The sequence below is a fragment of the Zootoca vivipara genome, chromosome 12, assembly GCF_963506605.1.
Source record: "Zootoca vivipara chromosome 12, rZooViv1.1, whole genome shotgun sequence".
Taxonomy (NCBI): Eukaryota; Metazoa; Chordata; class Lepidosauria; order Squamata; family Lacertidae; genus Zootoca; species Zootoca vivipara.
Genome location: NC_083287.1, coordinates 51,458,546 through 51,477,584, shown reverse-complemented (window position 1 = coordinate 51,477,584; position 19,039 = coordinate 51,458,546). Strand labels below are relative to the sequence as shown.

Genomic DNA, 19,039 nt, shown 5'->3' with positions numbered 1-19,039 from the left:
TATACATATTCTTTCCTTCCTTCACCACAGAACAAAATGTGTCTGTACACACACATAAATATATATATATACAGAGAGAGAGAGAGAGAGAGAGAGAGAGAGAGAGAGAGAGAGAGAACTGCCATGCCAGGCAAACCATGGATAGCACCAGGTACATCATTAGGGTCCCTGAACCAACGTGTGGTGTTGAGTCAGGCCTGCAAATCGCAATAATGCGGCTTCCATTGCTGCTGCTGCTGCTGCTGCTACTGCTACTGCTGCTGCTGCCTCCGTCAAAGTCCTAAATGAGAAGGATGCAAAGTGGGAAGAGAGATAGACCAGAGCACAGTGACATGAAGCAGAATCTTACAAAGAACTCTCCAATGCAATGGTAGCGGGGAGCCTGTAGCCCTTGGGCCTAATCAGGCTTGCTATTACTCCCCATTTGGCCTGCCAGGCTATGGTGGCCAAGCCACGGCCACCTGCTCTACCCCTAGAGACAGTGGGGAGGGGAGTCGATTCTTTTTGCATTTAAAGGCAAAGCCGATCTACTTTGCACTTCCTGAAACAATGCGAAACGCTGCCTCCCCCCGAAATCTGTTCTCACCTGAATTTTGCAGCGTGCGTCTCCAGCGTAGTCACACATACAAAGATGTGTGCTCTAGGGTAAACCCTGCATGTAAATGCATTTGTCAGCCAAAAAAGCAACATTTAAAAATTCAATGTATATGGGGAAATTGCTTGGCAAAAAATATATATATTTTAAGGCAGAATCGGCATACAAAAATGTGAATATTCAGAGAAATTGGTACTAAAATGTTTGTGAATTTTCACAACACACACACACACATACACACACGACGAAATGAAGAAATTTTAATTTAAGATTGGGAATTGTCAGGGTTTGTTGCGACTACTCTTGAGTAACGACCGTCCACATGCTTGTCTTTCAGACGTTTTTATTGGTGCACATTATTTACAGTGTAACGGATTGCTCATATCATGTCTACGCACTCGAGTCAGATACCTGCACTAAACTCTTTTTGACCAGCATAAAAGCCTCGGAACTGAGAAGCGCCTCCCTTTCCTTCTCTTTCGCAGTTCCGGCGTCGGAGGTACTGGTCTTCTGTCTGCCCTACTCCTGTCCACTCTTTCCCCCTCTCTCTCTTCCTGCCTATGGAGCAGGGGCTCTCTAGTCCTGCCAGAGCCCTGGCACTCCTTCTCCGCTTCCTGACTCACTTCTTCAGACCCCTCGCTCTCATGGCTGCTTGGAGACGGGCTGCTTCTGATGGGGGGGTTCTCTGTAATCCCTCCCCCTTACAGGAATAAAATGAGAAAATGACGTAAAGCAAAGTGGACAGATTCGCCCACCCATTACTACGTCTGACATCATAACTTACGTCAGGTTTGCGGCCAGAAACATGCAAATGGGCCAAACAGGAATTTGTAGGCACTGCTGATCTGCTGATCAAGAGCATCTCCAAAGCCCCACACGTGGTGTTTTGCAGGCAGTGACAATCAGCTGGCTGTTGGGGCTTGGATACTGCTGCCAGACCAGTTGCATGGCGGTTTGGCTGGTTTATAGCATTTCTATCACACCTTTTTTTTGTCAAGCTGCTCCGGGTAGCATGCATGGTTCTCCCACTCCTCAATTGCACCCACAACAACCCCAGGAGGTAGGTTAGGCTGAGAGGCAGTGACTGGCTCATTAAGGTCACCAGTGAGCATCATGGCTTAGTGATGATTTGAACCCTGGTCCCCAGACCACTGTTTGAAAACCACTGTGACAGAAAACATAACTTTCCAAAGGAGTAAGGCATGAGTGCTGTGCTGAAATCAGTCCTCCAGTTTCTCATAGGTTTCCTTCCTTCACAAAAATCGGCTTCTTTGTTTTTCCAGGGAACTTGGAAGTGTCCTTAGGATGTTGGTAGCTGTGGGATTTTGAGCTTATATTATCTCTATCATAGCCGGTGGTGCTGTGGATTAAACCACAGAGCCTAGGGCTTGGTGATCAGAAGGTTGGCGGTTCGAATCCCCGTGACGGGGTGAGCTCCCGTTGTTCAGTCCCTGCTCCTGCCAACCTAGCAGTTCGAAAGCACGTCAAAGTACAAGTAGATAAATCAGCACCGCTTCGGTGGGAAGGTAAACGGCGCTTTCCATGCGCTGCTCTGGTTAGTCATGCTGGCCACACGACCCAGAAGCTGTACGCCGGCTCCCTTGGCCAGTAAAGCGATATGAGCACCGCAACCCCAGAGTCATCCTCAACTGGATCTAATGGTCAGGGGTCCCTTTACCTTTACCTATAATAAAAATGTAAGAATGTCATTGCAGAGTCTCCAATGGTGGACTTGTAGTGCCGCGTCACAATCCTACAGTTGCATTAAGTCAGAGCCCAGCTTCAATTGGTGGATTTGTGGCGTTGTGTGTCACAATACTGGATTTCCATGAACTCAGGGCAAAGTAGGGGACCCAGAGTTAAGGCAGGTTGCACAACATCCGTGGTCATGACACAGGAGTGAGAAGTGAGGAGCAGTGAGAGGGGGAAAGTAGTGAGGGAGGCGGTTTAAGGCCTAATTTCTGATATTTTTTTAATGCAATCTGTTTTCTCCTTAAGTGATTACCGGTATTGGTTGGTGGGATATAGGATAATTTTTTTGGCACAACGCGATAAGAAATGCCTGTCTCCAAGCATTCTACAGTGATGCAGCGAAATTGTTTGGCTCAGCCTGTGCTATTTACTGTATTTATCCTTCCTGGCTTTATAACAAATGATGGCATTGTGGCTCTGAAGGATCCTTAGGCAGAATCTTTGAAAGCCTATATACCGAGCAAAGGAAAGGAAAAGTTCAATAAGGAAAACACTCAAAAGAAATGAAACTTGTGAGAGGAAAACAAGCCCGCAACCACCAAATTCAACCCACAGATTGCTGCCTTATTTACTTATTTCATTTAAAAACCACGGGTGCCTAGGGAATAAGATGCAGATTTTTGAATTGAAAGAAAGAAAGAAAGAAAGAAGAGAAAGAGGAGAAAGAGGAGAAAGAGAGAGAGAGGCTGGACAGACATTTCCCATCAAAGCCTGCACTTGATTACTCCTCTCCCAAAATAAGCACCTGAAAACAAGTAGCAGAAAGTTGTTTACTGTCTCAAGCACACACAATAAGATGCTGATGAGCATCTTCCTGGTTAGTTGTCAGCCCAGCCCATTAACAGCTGGTATAGCTTCTGCCACCTCAGCTCTCAGGGCCTGCTTTTTAAGGTTGAACAGCTGTGTTTTGCTGGTGAAATCAGAAGCTTAGACACTTAATAATTTCACCCACCCTCCACCCCGATATGTTAGTTCAGGCATAAGAACACGGTGGCCGCAGTTTCCTCCCTCCCATGTTGTTATTCACTGATTGGAGGAGGAGGAGGAGGAGTTTGGATTTGATATCCCGCTTTATCACTACCTGAAGGAATCTCAAAGCGGTTAACATTCTCCTTTCCCTTCCTCTCCCACAACAAACACTCTGTGAGGTGAGTGGGGCTGAGAGACTTCAGAGAAGTGTGACTAGCCCAAGGTCACCCAGCAGCTGCATGTGGAGGAGCGGAGATGCGAACCTGGTTCCCCAGATTACGAGTCTACCGCTCTTAACCACTACACCACACTGGCTCTCAGAGAGAGAGAGAGAGAGAGAGAGAGAGAGAGAGAGAGAGAGAGAGAGAGAGAGGTGGACACATGGATAGATATTTATTTCAGTCTGTTAGTTATTTCATAAAATTTATACAGCGCTTGTAAGGAGGTTCTTTTAAAAAAATAGAGTCAAACAATAAAATTTTCAGGAAAAACTCCTTAATAATTCCAAAGGGAAAACTGGCAATAAACACAAAACAAATTCAAACACACACCAACATTCTGCATGTCTGGGTAGGCCTGCCTAAACAAAATATGTTTTCCCCGCAATGCAGGACTAGCTTCTAAAACGCTCATTATATACAGTGGTACCTCTACTTACGAATAACTCTACTTACGAATGTTTCTACTTACGAATGGAGCTCCGTCCGCCATCTTGGATGCGGTTTAGATAGGATTTTTTCTACTTGCGAATTTTTAGATAGGGTTGCTTCTACTTTTGAATTTTTTTCTCCCAATGCATTCCTATGGGATTCGACTTACAATTTTTTTCAACTTACAAATGTGCATTCGGAACGCATTAAATTCATAAGTAGAGGTACCACTGTATTTACTGGATGCGGCTAGATTGACTATCACCCAAGGATGGAGAAATATGCTGGGTTTCTCTTCCCTTCATGTTCAGTTTCAGAAGGCTCTGCATATTCACAAATTCAGAAAAGTTGAGTCACTCAATGCAAGTTTCACAAGGCACAATCAAGCCAATGGACTATGACGGGAAGAATCAGGACGATAAAAATGTCAACAAAGACTTGGGGGAAATTGTAGTATATTTGACAGAACACTGTAAACAGTTAAAAACATTAGCAGGACTGGAATAATGCTTGCAATGTGAAAAGAACTATAAGAAAAAATAGAGATTTGTGGAGAAATGGAGGATAATAGGATATGCAGTGAAAATGATTATCAGCGGACCCCACGAAAGGGAGGATTGAAGTCTGAGAATCTGGGGAATTCTATATTTTTGGATTGTATTTTTCTTTCTTTTTTTGTGATTGTAAAACCAATAAAAATTATTATAAAAAAAGAAAAGAAAAGTGCAAATCTGGCAGATTTCCCTTTCAATGTGACCTGAATAAAATTTCTTCACATCCCACTCTCAGCCTGCTGTTGCCTTCACCAAAGTAGAACACTCTGAATGGGCAGCTGTATTTCTATCCAATCAGAATTAAAACCGCTTTCCTTCTTTGTACACTTGATTTTCTCATTGGTTTGCAGCGGCCGATGGGAGAGCTCGCTGCACATTATAGCAGGTTTTAGACCTCTAGAGCTCTGGGGTTTTGGAGCCGAAGTACTAAGGCTCTACCCTTGGAAGGTGTGTCGCTTGGGATCAGGGGGAACTCAGACAGTGTGACTCCTACGATGACAGCTCCTGGCAACTCTCGATTTAGATATTAAGAGCTAATCTAAGCATTTGGCTTCCTCCCTGCCCCCCTCTCCCCCGCCTGGAGGCTGATCCCAGCTTGTCCGTTCTCCAAGGTGGAAATAATGATTCACCCAGACTTTAAGTTGACCTATTGAGAAACGACGGAGGAATCGGCACACTTGCCAAGAAAGATATTTGAGGCCCTCGCTGCAGGGTTGATGTTATTCCAAGTCGGAGCATAGCATGGTAAACCGAACTACTCTTTCCAGTTATCTTGGCACTCAATCTATCAGGCTGCATCTGCTGTGTTTACTATTATGTTGGGCACAACTACCCATGTTGCCAGGCGGCGTTCAGCGCACCCGCGATAGAAAAAAAGCTTTGTAAAAAAAGGGGGGGCAAGGTCCTCAGTGAAGTGCAAACACTGGTTTAACTCTGTTCCATTTTTAACCCGTCCTCTCTCAGAATGCCCAAGCCAGTTTATAATTCAGATCAACTTTTCCCTCATCCTCTTCGTCCTCCTTCCTAAATTTGTTGTTGTTTAGTCGTTTAGTCGTGTCCGACTCTTTGTGACCCCATGGACCAGAGCACGCCAGGCACTCCTGTCTTCCACTACCTCCCGCAGTTTGGTCAGACTCATGTTGGTGGCTTCGAGAACACTGTCCAACCATCTCGTCCCCTGTCGTCCCCTTCTCCTAATGCCCTCCATCTTTCCCAGCATTAGGGTCTTTTCCTAAATTTACTCTGCCAAAATGTTAAAATGGCCCCACTAGTGACTAACATGGCAGCAATTAAAAGATCTTCTATCGGAAACCAAAGGCATTGAGTGCATTTGAAATTATACGTTTTGAGATGAAGCCTACCATTCCTTATTTGCTATGAGTTGAAAGTTATCTATCTTTGTTATTTCTTGAGAATGTTCTCATTAGAAGAGTTTCATAATATCATGGCTAGTATTTTAATCAGCATCCCTTCTGACTCTTCACATTTTGCATATTTGAGTATTTAATAATGAGGTTGCTGCTTTCATAGCAAAGTTCATGCATGGATATAGATCAGCCTTTGCCAACCTGGTGCCCCCCAGATGTTCTGGGTGAGAATTCCTACCAGCTCCAGACAGTGCTTCTTATCCTATACAATAAAGTGCAAGTGTCTCTGCGTCCAGATTCTCTGTGTCCCTGTGTCCGCGCTACTGCACATGTGCCCCACGGACACAGGGATTGGACGCAGAAAGCTCGCCAGCGCTCGCCCTCGCTCGCTCACGCACTCCCCTCTCGCATCGCCACCCGGCTCAGGTCTTGAGCGGTTGGCGCGCTGCTGACAGCACAAAAGCCGAAGGAAGGAGGCGGAGGCTGCGATGGTAACAGCAGCAGCGGGAGCAGCCCGGCCCGAGCGTGCCTCACCTTCCCTGGCCTCTGCCCATCCTGAGCTCCTCGCCCTCAGGGGACCGGCCTCCATGGGCGCCTAGAGGATGCAGAGCAGCGACGGAGGAGCCCGTGAGAGGAGCGGTGAGGCTGCGGCCTTCCCTCCCTCTCTGCACTCAGCCGCGGGGCACGACAGGAGAGCGAGTTTGTTTACTTGCGTTCCCGGCGCGCCCCGCGGCTGAGCACAGAGAGAGAGGGAAGGCCGCGGCCCCGCTGCTCTTCTCACATATCTTCTAGCGCCCGTTTTCTAAACGGGCTGAATGACACTAGTATAAAATAAACACTTTAAAATGCATTGACCGAACCCAAAGGGTGCTCATCAATGGCTCCTCTTCATCCTGGAGAGAAGTGACTAGTGGGGTGCCACAGGTTTCTGTCTTGGGCCCAGTCTTATTCAACATCTTTATCAATTACTTGGATGATGGGCTTGAGGGCATCCTGAGCAAGTTTGCAGATGACACCAAATTGGGAGGGGTAGCTAATACCCCAGAGGACAGAATCACACTTCAGAATGACCTTAACAGATTAGACAACTGGGCCAAAGCAAACAGGATGGATTTTAACAAGGAGAAGTGTAAAGTACTACACTTGGGCAAAAAAAAAAAATGAAAGGCACAAATACAGGATGGGTGGCACCTGGCTTGAGAGCAGTACATGTGAAAAGGATCTAGGAGTCTTGGTAGACCACAAACTTGACATGAGTCAGCAGTGTGATGCAGCAGCTAAAAAAGCCAATGCAATTCTGGGCTGCATCAATAGGAGTATAGCATCTAGATCAGGCATCCTCAAACTGCGGCCCTCCAGATGTTTTGGCCTACAACTCCCATGATCCCTAGCTAACAGGACCAGTTGTCGGGGAAGATGGGAATTGTAGTCCAAAACATCTGGAGGGCCGAAGTTTGTGGATGCCTGATCTAGATCAAGGGAAGTAATAGGACCACTGTATTCTGCTCTGGTCAGACCTCACCTGGAATACTGTGTCCAGTTCTGGGCACCACAGTTCAAGAAGGATACTGACAAGCTGGAACGTGTCCAGAAGAGGGCAACCAAAATGGTCAAAGGCCTGGAAATGATGCCTTATGAGGAACGGCTTAGGGAGCAGGGCATGTTTAGCCTGGAGAAGAGAAGGTTAAGGGGTGATATGATAGCCATGTTCAAATATATAAAAGGATGTCATATAAAGGAGGGAGAAAGGTTGTTTTCTGCTGCTCCAGAGAAGCGGACACGGAGCAATGGATTCAAACTACAAGAAAGAAGATTCCACCTAAACATTAGGAAGAACTTCCTGACAGTAAGAGCTGTTCGGCAGTGGAATTTGCTGCCAAGGAGTGTGGTGGAGTCTCCTTCTTTGGAGGTCTTTAAGCAGAGGCTTGACCGGCATATGTCAAGAATGCTTTGATGGTGTTTCCTGCTCGGCAGGGGGTTGGACTGGATGGCCCTTGTGGTCTCTTCCAACTCTATGATTCTATGAAATGTGGCATGCTGAACAAATTATCCAGGCGTGGCCCAAAACAGCCGCTTGATTGACTTTTCAGCCCTTCTGTCTAGATTGTTACTTGGCATCAGAAAGCTACACACAGAGACGGTGTCTTCGTCTCCCTTTTCTCTGCTACGATAAGTGGGAAATGGGCCGGAAGGGATTCCATTCAGGTCTACCTATTTGTATTTCCTGAAACAATCCTGCTGCCCTGGGCTGCTTTGGGAGAAAGGACAGAGTAGAAAGTTAACAAATTAATTAAATAAAATTAAATATTTGACGTGAAACACAACCATCCTTATTTAGGTAGGGTGAACCTTCAAAATTAGCATTTCTCAGGATTTTGCAGTGTAGTTCACCAGCCGAGCAATCTGCGCAAAAATTCATGCGCTGGAGGGAAGTATATGTAAACATCCTGTTAGGGGCCACCGTGACACATACATATATGAGCAAAAATATCATACGATGCACTTTATTGGAAGAAATTGATTTACAGTGGTACCTCTACTTACGAATAACTCTACTTACGAATGTTTCTACTTATGAATGGAGCTCCGTCCGCCATCTTGGATGCGGTTTAGATAGGATTTTTTCTACTTACGAATTTTTTCTCCCAATGCATTCCTATGGGATTCGACTTACACTTTTTTCGACTTATGAATCTGCGTTCAGAACGCATTAAATTTGTAAGTAGAGGTACCACTGTATACATGATTTTTTTAAAAAAAAATGCACGCATTTCTTACTATATAATGCAATTGTAAGTCAGCGTCACTCTGTCTTCCAAACACCTTTGCCTTCACGAATCCAGTTCCACTTGTTTCTGCTGTGAGACAACCATCAGTCAATGTTCTGTGCCTGTTGGGTAAACTGAGTCTGGGAAAACTAATGGATTGTAGCTCATGTTTAGCACTCATCATTGAGCTGTTGGGGTGGGGGAGAACTCCCCTTCCTTTTAAAAAAAATGTCACTGCAGGTTTTTTTAGAATTGAATTTCTGCGAAACTTAGGGTTCCCCGGAATCTGCTGGTTGCTCCCTCTTGTGCATGAGTAATGCTGCTTGGGCTAAAAAAGGAAAGACACTCACATCTTGGAGACTGGAAATAGGAGGAATGATATAATCGTTGGCCAATGTTAGAACGGCAACATTGCACCAGGCATCTTGCAAAACTCCGCTCGGGTCACCCCGCAACTGATACTTGCCTACAGAGTCTGGATTTGCACCAAAATATCCCAGAATGTGCCCTTTGCCCATTGGGGGATTTGGGCTAGGGGATTTGGGTTGAACTCACTTCCGCTCCATGTTCTGCAGCTGGAGACGACGGCTGCCGAGTCATTTCCCTTGGCCGTTCCAAATGTTAGCAACAAGGTTGACGCCGCTCCCTTGGCAACCGGGCCACAACAGAGATTCGCTTTCAGTTGCCCCCGCTTTCTCCAGACCTCCTCCTTCAGGGCGGAAGGTACATGCAGCGGCCGGGGGTGCTATTCTATTTAAGGTGTGTTTTCATCAGGCCATGTGAAAGCATCTGGAGAATGAGCGACGGGCACATTTTAGGTGGCTAAAAATAAGGCTGCTCTCATCTCAACTCTGGTCTCTTTAAAGGAGGGGGCCAGATCAAGTCTGCAAGATCACTGTGTGTGTGTTTGTGTGTGTAAAAGGGCCTTCTGTATTATTATTTATTTATTTATTTATTTATTTATTTATACCCCGCCCATCTGGCTGGGCCTCCCCCGCCACTCTGGGCGGCTTCCAACAAATACCAAAATACATTAAAATATCACAGATTAAAAACTTCCCTAAACAGGGCTGCCTCTATGTGTTTTCTAAATGTCAGGTAGTTGCTTATCTCCTTGACCTCCGATGGGAGGGCGTTCCACAGGGCGGGCGCCACCACCGAGAAGGCCCTATGTCTGGTTCCCTGTAACCTCACTTCTCGCAGCGAGGGAACCGCCAGAAGGCCCTTGGCGCTGAACCTTAGTGTCCGGGCAGAACGATGGGGGTGGAGACGCTCCTTCAGGTATACAGGACCGAGGCCATTTAGGTCTTTAAAGGTCAGCACCAACACTTTGAACACTTTGAACTGTGCTCGGAAACTGGAGCCAATGTAGATCTTTCAAGACCAGTGTTATGTGGTCTCGGCGGCTGCTCCCAGTCACCAGTCTAGCTGCCGCATTCTGGGTTACTTGTAGTTTCTGAGTGTTTGTTGTGGGGGAGGAAGGGAAAGGAGAATGTTAGCCGCTTTGAGAATCCTTTGGGTAGTGATAAAGCAGGATATCAAATCCAAACTCTTCTTCTTCTCCAGTGTGTGTGTTGTGTTGACTTTGATGAAAACCACTCGCTGCTCCCTAGATGATCTGCTCCAGTCAGCAGAGGTGTCTTTCTTCCTTTTTTAAAAAATAATTCTTTATTGGTTTTACATAAGTTTTTACACAATAAATGTAACCTTTCCAAAAAAAAAAAAGGTTCTTTTGAACCTACAGACCTCCTCCCCTCCCTCCATGGGTTCCATTTCCAATTTTTTCTCTCTGCATCTTTTACCGTTATCCATCTGTTATATAATCATAGTAACCAAAATTCATTTCACATTACAAGTGTCATTGTATCCCTGCCAATGATTTTAACTGTCTGCAGTGGTCTTTTAAGTATGTTAAAAAGTTATTCCAAACTTTTTAGGAATACTTGATCTTCCTGGTTTCTGATTTTTCCCATCAGTCTCGCCGTTTCTGCGTATTTCAGCATCTTGGTCTGCTTTTCTTCTTTTTTTGGTACTTCTCCTTCCATCTCTGGGCTAGAAGGATTCTCACTGCCGTCGTTGCATACAGAAACAGTATATGCTCAAAGGCCTGGAAACAATGCCTTATGAGCAGGGGTCAGCAAACTTTTTCAGCAGGGGGCCGGTCCACTGTCCCTCAGTCCTTGTTGGGGGCCGGACTATATTTTGGAAAAAAATATGAACGAATTCCTATGCCCCACAAATAACCCAGAGATGCATTTTAAATAAAAGGACACATTCTACTCATATAAAAACAAGCTGATTCCCGGGCCATCCGCTGGCCGGATTGAGAAGGCGATTGGGCCGCATCTGGCCCCCGGGCCTCAGTTTGGGGACCCCTGCTTATGAGGAACGGGTTAGGGAGCAGGGCATGTTTAGCTTGCAGAAGAGAAGGTTAAGGGGTGATATGATAGCCATGTTCAAATATATAAAAGGATGCCATATAGAGGAGGGAGAAAGATTGTTTTCTGCTGCTCCAGAGAAGCAGACACGGAGCAATGGATTCAAACTACAGTACAAGAAAGAAGATTCCACCTAAACATTAGGAAGAACTTCCTGACAGTAAGAGCTGTTCGACAGTGGAATTTGCTGCCAAGGAGTGTGGTGGAGTTTTCTTCTTTGGAGGTCTTTAAGCAGAGGCTTGACAGCAATCTGTCAGAAATGCTTTGATGGTGTTTCCTGCTTGGCAGGGGGTTGGACTGGATGGCCCTTGTGGTCTCTTCCAATTCTATGATTCTTTTATTTTCTTTTGGTAGTTCCTCACCTATTATACCTAACAAAAAAAAGCCTCTGGTTTTTTAACAAAAGTTTTCTTAAACATTTTCTTTAACTCATTATATAAAAAGGTACAGTCGTGTCCGACTCTGGGGTTGCGGCACTCATCTTGCTTTATAGGCCGAGGGAGCCAGTGTTTGTCCGCAGACAGCTTCCGGGTCATGTGGCCAGCATGACAAAGCTGCTTCTGGCGAACCAGAGCAGCGCACAGAAACGCCATTTACCTTCCCGCTGGAGCGGTCCCTATTTATCTACTTGCACTTTGATGTGCTTTCAAACTGCTAGGTGGGCAGGAGCTGGGACCGAGCAACAGGAGCTCACCCTGTTGCAGGGATTCGAACCGCCGACCTTCTGATCAGCAAGCCCTAGACTCTATGGTTTAACCCACAGCGCCACCTGGGTCCCTAACTCATTATATACCAGATGTCAAAAAGAAAAACAACTACTAGACTTTCAGGAGACATCTGAAGGCAGCCACCTGTTTAAGGAAGCTTTTAATGTTTAATAGATTATTGTACAGTCATACCTCGGTTTAAGTACGCCTCGGTTTGAGTATTTTCAGTTTAAGTACTCTGCGGACCCGTCTGGAACGGATTAATCTACTTTCCATTACTTTCAATGGGAAAGTTCGCTTCAGGTTCTTCAGGTTAAGTACGGACTTCCGGAACCAATTACACTCATACCTCGGGTTAAGTACGCTTCAGGTTGAGTACTCCACGGACCCATCTGGAACAGATTAATCCACTTTCCATTACTTTCAATGGGAAAGTTTGCTTCAGGTTAAGTATGCTTCAGGTTAAGTACTCCACGGACCATCTAGAACGGATTAATCCACTTTCCATTACTTTCAATGCTTCAGGTTAAGTACGCTTCAGGTTAAGTACAGACTTCCGGAACCAATTGTGTTTGTAAACCGAGGTACCACTGTATTTTAATGTTTTGTTGGAAGCCACCCAGAGTGGCTGGGGAAACCCAGCCAGATGGGCAGGGTATAAATAATAAATTATTATTAAAATCATTATTATTATTATTCCCAGAAAGCTTTTACCGAGGTGGCTTTCTTCCTAACCATGGCACACATAGCAGGGAGGGAACTTTTAACTCCTCTGCCCAGCATGCCACAATAGGGAAGAAATTCAGGCTGCCCTGCTCCTGAGCTGAACCACATCTCTCAGCAGGAGGAGGCAGGAGGGAGTCCTGGTTTCGCCATCCGTAATGTAGCTAGAGACTTTCCACCCCTACTGGGGTTGGAGGTTATCCATGCCTACAGCAACTCCTCATCTACCTGCCTCTCATCTCATCCCTGTGTTCATGGAGGGAATCATGCAATATTCAGTGGTGGGTGGTGCATCTGCCGTTTGAACAGAGGAAGGGATTTGCCTGTGGCCCTTTCAGAAAAGAACCCTACTCTATCCCCAGTGTCGCTGTTTGCAGCTGGGACTGACATTTCCTGATATGGCTCTTCCAATAATTAAGATCGGTCTTGCTCTTGCACTCAGCTATAATGAAGCCTGCAAACTCCCTCCAGCTTCCTGCCTGATTTGTGACCTTAGCAGGTGTCCACTGAGGACTGGCCACTTGTTAATTTTAATTGATTGTCATGATTTACATCTGAGCGGGGCCTCGCTCTCGCGCACCTCCGGGGTCGAGGAGCGTTATTCCGAGAAAACCAGGAGACTTCGCGTTTCCAACGCAGCCTAGCTGGCAAATGAATGGCAATAAATAATAAGCCCATCTGGGAGAGCAAAGGCAGACAGTTGAGAAATGAATTCATTCATTAGCCATGATTGCATCGCTGAAGGGAGGAGGGGTGGAGGAAAGACTGGGAGACAGGACGGAGGAAATGTAAGCTTAAAGCTTTGCTCTTTCTCTCAAGAAACATCCATATAGGAATACAGGGTGCCGGCTTACACTGAGTCAAAACGTTGGTCCATTTAGTTCAGTACTGTCTGCACTGGCTGGCAGCAGCACTCCAGGGTTTCTTTTTTTAAAAAAATAATAATAATTTTTATTCCATTTTCCCAAATAAACAAACAAAAAGAATTTTTTAATATACAATTCATCTTATATTCACCCATCTCCTTTCATTTCGCTCTGCCGAGCTGTGACTTCCCTCCCTCCCCATCATTCAGCTTTATTTCTCACTCTTATCTCGCAGTTCCTTTTTACCCACTTTTTAAACCAGTTCGTGGGATTTATTTCAGTCCTGCGAGTGTCTTTAAACTTCTACAGTTCTTCTTCATATAGTCAATGAATTTACTCCATTCCCTTTGGTACTTTGTCTCTCCCTGGTCATGGATCCCGTAGTTCAACTTTGCTAACTCTGCACAGTCAATCATTTTTGTCTGCCACTCCTCAATCGTCGGTATCTCTTGTGATTTCCATTTTTGGGCTAATAAAGTCCTTGCCGCGGTTGGAGCATACATAAATAGTCTCTGATCTCCTTTTGCTATTTCCTCTCCCATTAATCCCAATAGAAAAGCCTCCCGTTTTTTGGGAAAGGTATACCCAAACATCTTTTTCAATTCATTATATATCATTTCCCAAAATCTTTTAACTTTTTCGCATGTCCACCACATATGGTAGAAATTGCCATCTTTGTCTTTACATTTCCAGCATAATTCACTACTCGTTCTATACATTTTAGCTAGTTTTACTGGTATTAGATAAGCACTCCAGGGTTTCAAGCAGGGGCACATTCCCGACCCTACCTGCAGAGGCTGGGGAACAGGGACCTTCTGCAAGCAAAGCAGTTACACAAGCTGTTGAAATAAACATAAGCAGCTGGAATATAAATCCAGAAACAGGTTAGCAGGAACCTGTGAACTTAACAGAGAAGATACACTTCTAGGTGACATTTCTGGGCTGGCTTCCGCAATGGCAACAGTCTCCAAGTTGAGAGATTACCTATCAGCTCTTTGAAGGGTCAGGGATTTGGGCAATGGGGTTGCGGAAGGGGGGGGTGTTATCTGTCTCAGAGGGCCAGAAATGCGCACAAAGTCCAAACCAGGCAGCAGCTGAGTCCCAGGACTGCAAACAACGACAGGAGAGGTCAGAACCGGGCTAGTCAATGCAGGGCAGGGGATCAGGAGGAGAGAGAAAATCAGTCTTTGCACATGACTGTGCAAGATTTGCACAGATTTGCATCCCAGACTATCATGTGGATCCGAACGCAGGTATCTGCTAATGTTTGCAGTTTGCAAATGTGCCGACGTGAGTTCTTGGCTCAATATATATATATATATATATATATATATATATATATATATATATATATATATCGATGTGGAACTCTCTCAACACCACCTGAACTGGTTGTAAGGGAGGAGGCCAGAGGCAGTGAGAGGAGACAGGCACTGGTATTGTTATTATATGATCGATATTATATATATAATTATTTATACCCTAGGGCCCAGAAGCCTGGAAGAAGGGCCCTGGGGGGGCCCTGACCAGCTTGCCTATGTTTTGCGCAATTCTTAACAAAATATATATTTCATGTTCAATGCGCGCACGATTCTGAACGGCGGCTTGCGAATTTATGCTGCAAACCGAGCATTTCCGACTTCTATACGAACATTCGCTTTTGCACTTTGACGGCGTGACAGCGCAGCCCTCGTCTATCTACGTGCATTTGAACTTTTCCCGCGAGTGAAACACCGCGGGAAACATGCAACAAAGTTGCTGCGTGGTGCATGTTGCGTTGTTCTACACACACACGAGTTGAAGGTGTATGGTTAGTTTGGCAACTGTAGTGTGGGTGTTTATATTATTGATATTACTCACTAGAATCTTAATATTGTGAAAGCAGGCTGAGGTCGTGGAGCAGCCTCTACTGCCCCCCATCCCTAGCAGAAATCTTTCAATGTAAATTGAAAACATGTTTAATCTTTTGGATCAAATTGAGCACTAGTTACCCTGTAATAATTGGGCACAATTTAAAGTGCTGGCATTGAGCTGGAAAGCCCTACGCAGGTTAGGTCCAAGCTACTTGAAAGACTGTATCCCCTCATACTCACCCGCCTGGGTTTTGATATCTTAAGGGGAGGCCCTTCTTTCAGCCCCCCACCCTCACTGGCATGCTTGGTGGGGACACTTGAGAGGGCCTTCTTGGTGGTGGCTTCTCCCAGACTTTGGAATTCCCTCCCTAGAGAAGCTAGACTGGCTCCCTCCTTGTTGTCCTTCCACTGGCAGTTGAAGACTTTCTTGCTTCAACAGACTGATTTTAATGAAAAGGCTGGTGCTGTGCTATTTTTTATTATCTCATTTTAATTCTATTAATGTTTAATTGATTTTTAATGATGGGGGGGGCATGATTTTAGCTCGAGTCCCTGCCAGGAAAAAAGTCAGGGAATAATAATAATAATAATAATAATAATAATAACAACGCTCTGTTTCTGCTTCTGTTGCTGTGAGACAGCTTGGGGGAATTTGAAATGTTTTCAACAGTAGATATTTGTGCTGCATGTTGTTGTTGTTGTTTAGTCGTTTAGTCGTGTCCGACTCTTCGTGACCCCATGGACCACAGCACGCCAGGCACTCCTGTCTTGCACTGCCTCCCGCAGTTTGGTCAAACTCATGTTCGTAGCTTCGAGAACACTGTCTCGTCCTCTGTCGTCCCCTTCTCCTAGTGCCCTCCATCTTTCCCAACATCAGGGTCTTTTCCAGGGAGTCTTCTCTTCTTCTCATGAGGTGGCCAAAGTATTGGAGCCTCAGCTTCAGGATCTGTCCTTCCAGGGAGCACTCAGGGCTGATTTCCTTCAGAATGGATAGGCTTGATCTTCTTGCAGTCCACGGGACTCTCAAGAGTCTCCTCCAGCACCATGATTCAAAAGCATCAATTCTTCGGCGATCAGCCTTCTTTAGGGTCCAGCTCTACTTTATGGTCCAGCTCTACTTCTTTTGTGCTGCTACTTTATTTTATTTTTATTTTTTGCTTTATATAACTGTGTTTTATATGTTTGGTTCCCTGTACTCCTATTGGAGGTGCAAAGCTAAGGCTCCTTTCAGAGCTGACATGGAAGAAGGAGGGAGGGAAGGGGCAGAACAGAGAGGGAAACAAGCAAATTGATTTATTTATTACATTTATATCCCACCTTTCCACTTAGGAGCTCAATATGGTGCACATGATTCCCCACCCCCCATTTAATCCCCACAACAATCCTGAAATGTAGGTTTGACTGCGAGGCAGTGACTGGCCCAAGGCCACTTAGTGAGCTTTACAGCTGAATGGGGCTGACAACCCTGTGTGGGATCACCAGCCTCATATAAGCAACATGCTTAAGTCCACTTAATGCATGAAGGGGTTAAGACCATAGAGTAAACTGTCCTGCCAGGCTTAGCTCAGTTTGGGAGGGTTGAAGTCATCCATTTGTTCCCCTCAGTCTACCTGAGAAGCTCAGCGTGTGAAGAGAGAGAGAGGAAGGAAGGAAGGAAGGAAGGAAGGAAGGAAGGAAGGAAGGAAGGAAGGAAGGAAGGAAGGAAGGAAGGAAGGAGAGAGAGAGAGAGAGAGAGAGAATCAGGTACACAAATACAATACTGGGCTCATGCAGTCAGGCTCTCAATGCAGGGATTCATCGGATAAATGGGCAAGCACTAATACCTTTGTCTAAAAGCACCAGGCAACCCATGTTCCCAGGAAAGGATGCTTCCTCCTTCATTCACATAATCTATCAAAGCAGCAACGCCTCCATAAAACCCAGGCACACATCTTGCAATTCACAGCCTCCCCGAGCAGACGTCCTCCCGTTCAAATATTCTGCCGCTGCAATTAAAGGAACACCTGGCCTTTGAAGGAAAACTTTGCACCCGCAAATACCTTTCCTCCCTTCTGTTATCTGCATACCATTCATACCGCCCAAGTCCTTGGACCATCGTACAGAAGCCAGCAGGCATACACAACAACAATGCAGCCTGCGCTCTGCAGAGGAGGAGAACCGCTGCTTCAAAACCACGATGCAAAACTGAGCTGTGGACCTTCCTTCCCCAGCGCTTTAAGTCAATGGTTTTAAGGGCCCTGCTGGATTAGACCAAAGGTCTACCTAGCACCCGGAGCCTAGTTGTAAGGAATTCCCATCGTTATCGTGGCAGTAACATCTGCTATGCATGAGGAAGGTGCAAGGTGCAATTTCTGCCATTTCTAGACAGGGCTGGGAATGCGCCCTGCCAGAAAGCCCTGGAGAGATACTGCCGGTCAGTGTAGAGAATACTGAGCTACATGGATCAATTGTTTGAGTCAGTGTAAGGCAGCCGTCAAGGACTGGCAAGTGTGCAGGGGGGGGAGGGGTTTGAGCCTGACTTGGGAGAGGGGGGCAGTGATTTGTGGGGAACTATACCAGCCCAGGAGGCAAGAGTCGGAGTCAGGGGAAGCTTCAGTGCTGGAGGGTGGAGCACAGGACGGGGTGGAAGAAGGTCAGACGGAAGATTGGTGCTGTGGTCTAAAAACCACTGAGCCTCTCGGCCTTGCCGATCGGAAGGTCGGCGGTTTGAATCCCTGTGACGGAGTGAGCCGCCATTGCTCTGTCCCAGCTCCTGCCAACCTAGCAGTTAAAAAACATGTCATTGCAAGTAGATAAATAGGTACCGCTGGGGCGGGAAGGTAAGCGGCGTTTCCGTGCGCTCTGGTTTCCTGTCACGATGTTCCGTTGCGGCAGAAGCAGTTTAGTCCTGCTGGCCACATGACCTGGAAAGCTGTCTGCGGACAAATGCTGGCTCCCTTGGCCTGAAAGCCAGATGAGCGCTGCAACCCCATAGTCACCTTTGACTGGACTTAACCATCCAGGGGTCCTTTACCTTTTTACCTTTACCTACTCCCCCCAAAACATCACCCTCAGGAAAGAATCATCCACGTAGAAGCAGAACCGCCACAAAGTGGTGCCACCCACCCCTAACTTGGACAGCTGCTGCAGAAGGATACCATGGTTGACGGTATCGAAAGCCACCGAGGGGAGAATGAACAGGGACACATTTCCGCTGTCTCTCTCCCAACAGAGGTCATCACGCAGGGCGACCAAAGCAGTTTCTGTGCCCAAGCGGGGCCTAAACCCCAACTGAACTGGATCTAGAGAATCAGTTTCCTCCCAGAGACTGTGGATCTAGCCCACGACCACCTGCTGAAGAACTTTGCCCAAGAAGGGGAGATCGGCCATTGGCTTATAGTTACTTAGATTTCCCAAGCTCAGGGAGCATTTATTAAGGAGTAGTTTTACCACTGCCTCCTTCAAGCAGGCAAGGACCACCCCCTCTCACAAGGAGGAAGAAGAAGAGTTTGGATTTGATATCCCGCTTTATCACTACCCGAAGGAGTCTCAAAGCGGCTAACATTCTCCTTTCCCTTCCTCCCCCACAACAAACACTCTGTGAGGTGAGTGGGGCTGAGAGACTTCAAAGGAGTGTGACTAGCCCAAGGTCACCCAGCAGCTGCATGTGGAGGAGCGGAGACATGAACCCAGTTCACCAGATTTCGAGTCTACTGCTCTTAACCACTACACCACACTGGTGTGTAGATACAAAATTTAGTGTATAGATATAGATTTAGATGGTGTATAGGTATAGACTTAGATGGTGTATAGATATA

General features: G+C 46.1%; 1 long non-coding RNA gene across 1 annotated transcript; it reads right to left on the bottom strand.

The window, feature by feature from the left end:
* Window positions 1-243: 243 nt before the first annotated feature.
* LOC132592870 (uncharacterized) lies at window positions 244-9,062 on the bottom strand. The gene is made up of 3 exons (XR_009558427.1): window positions 8,666-9,062; window positions 587-652; window positions 244-280 (listed from the first exon to the last, which is right to left on the bottom strand). It is a non-coding gene; the product is annotated as an uncharacterized LOC132592870 (long non-coding RNA).
* Between the last annotated feature and the right edge of the window lie 9,977 nt (window positions 9,063-19,039).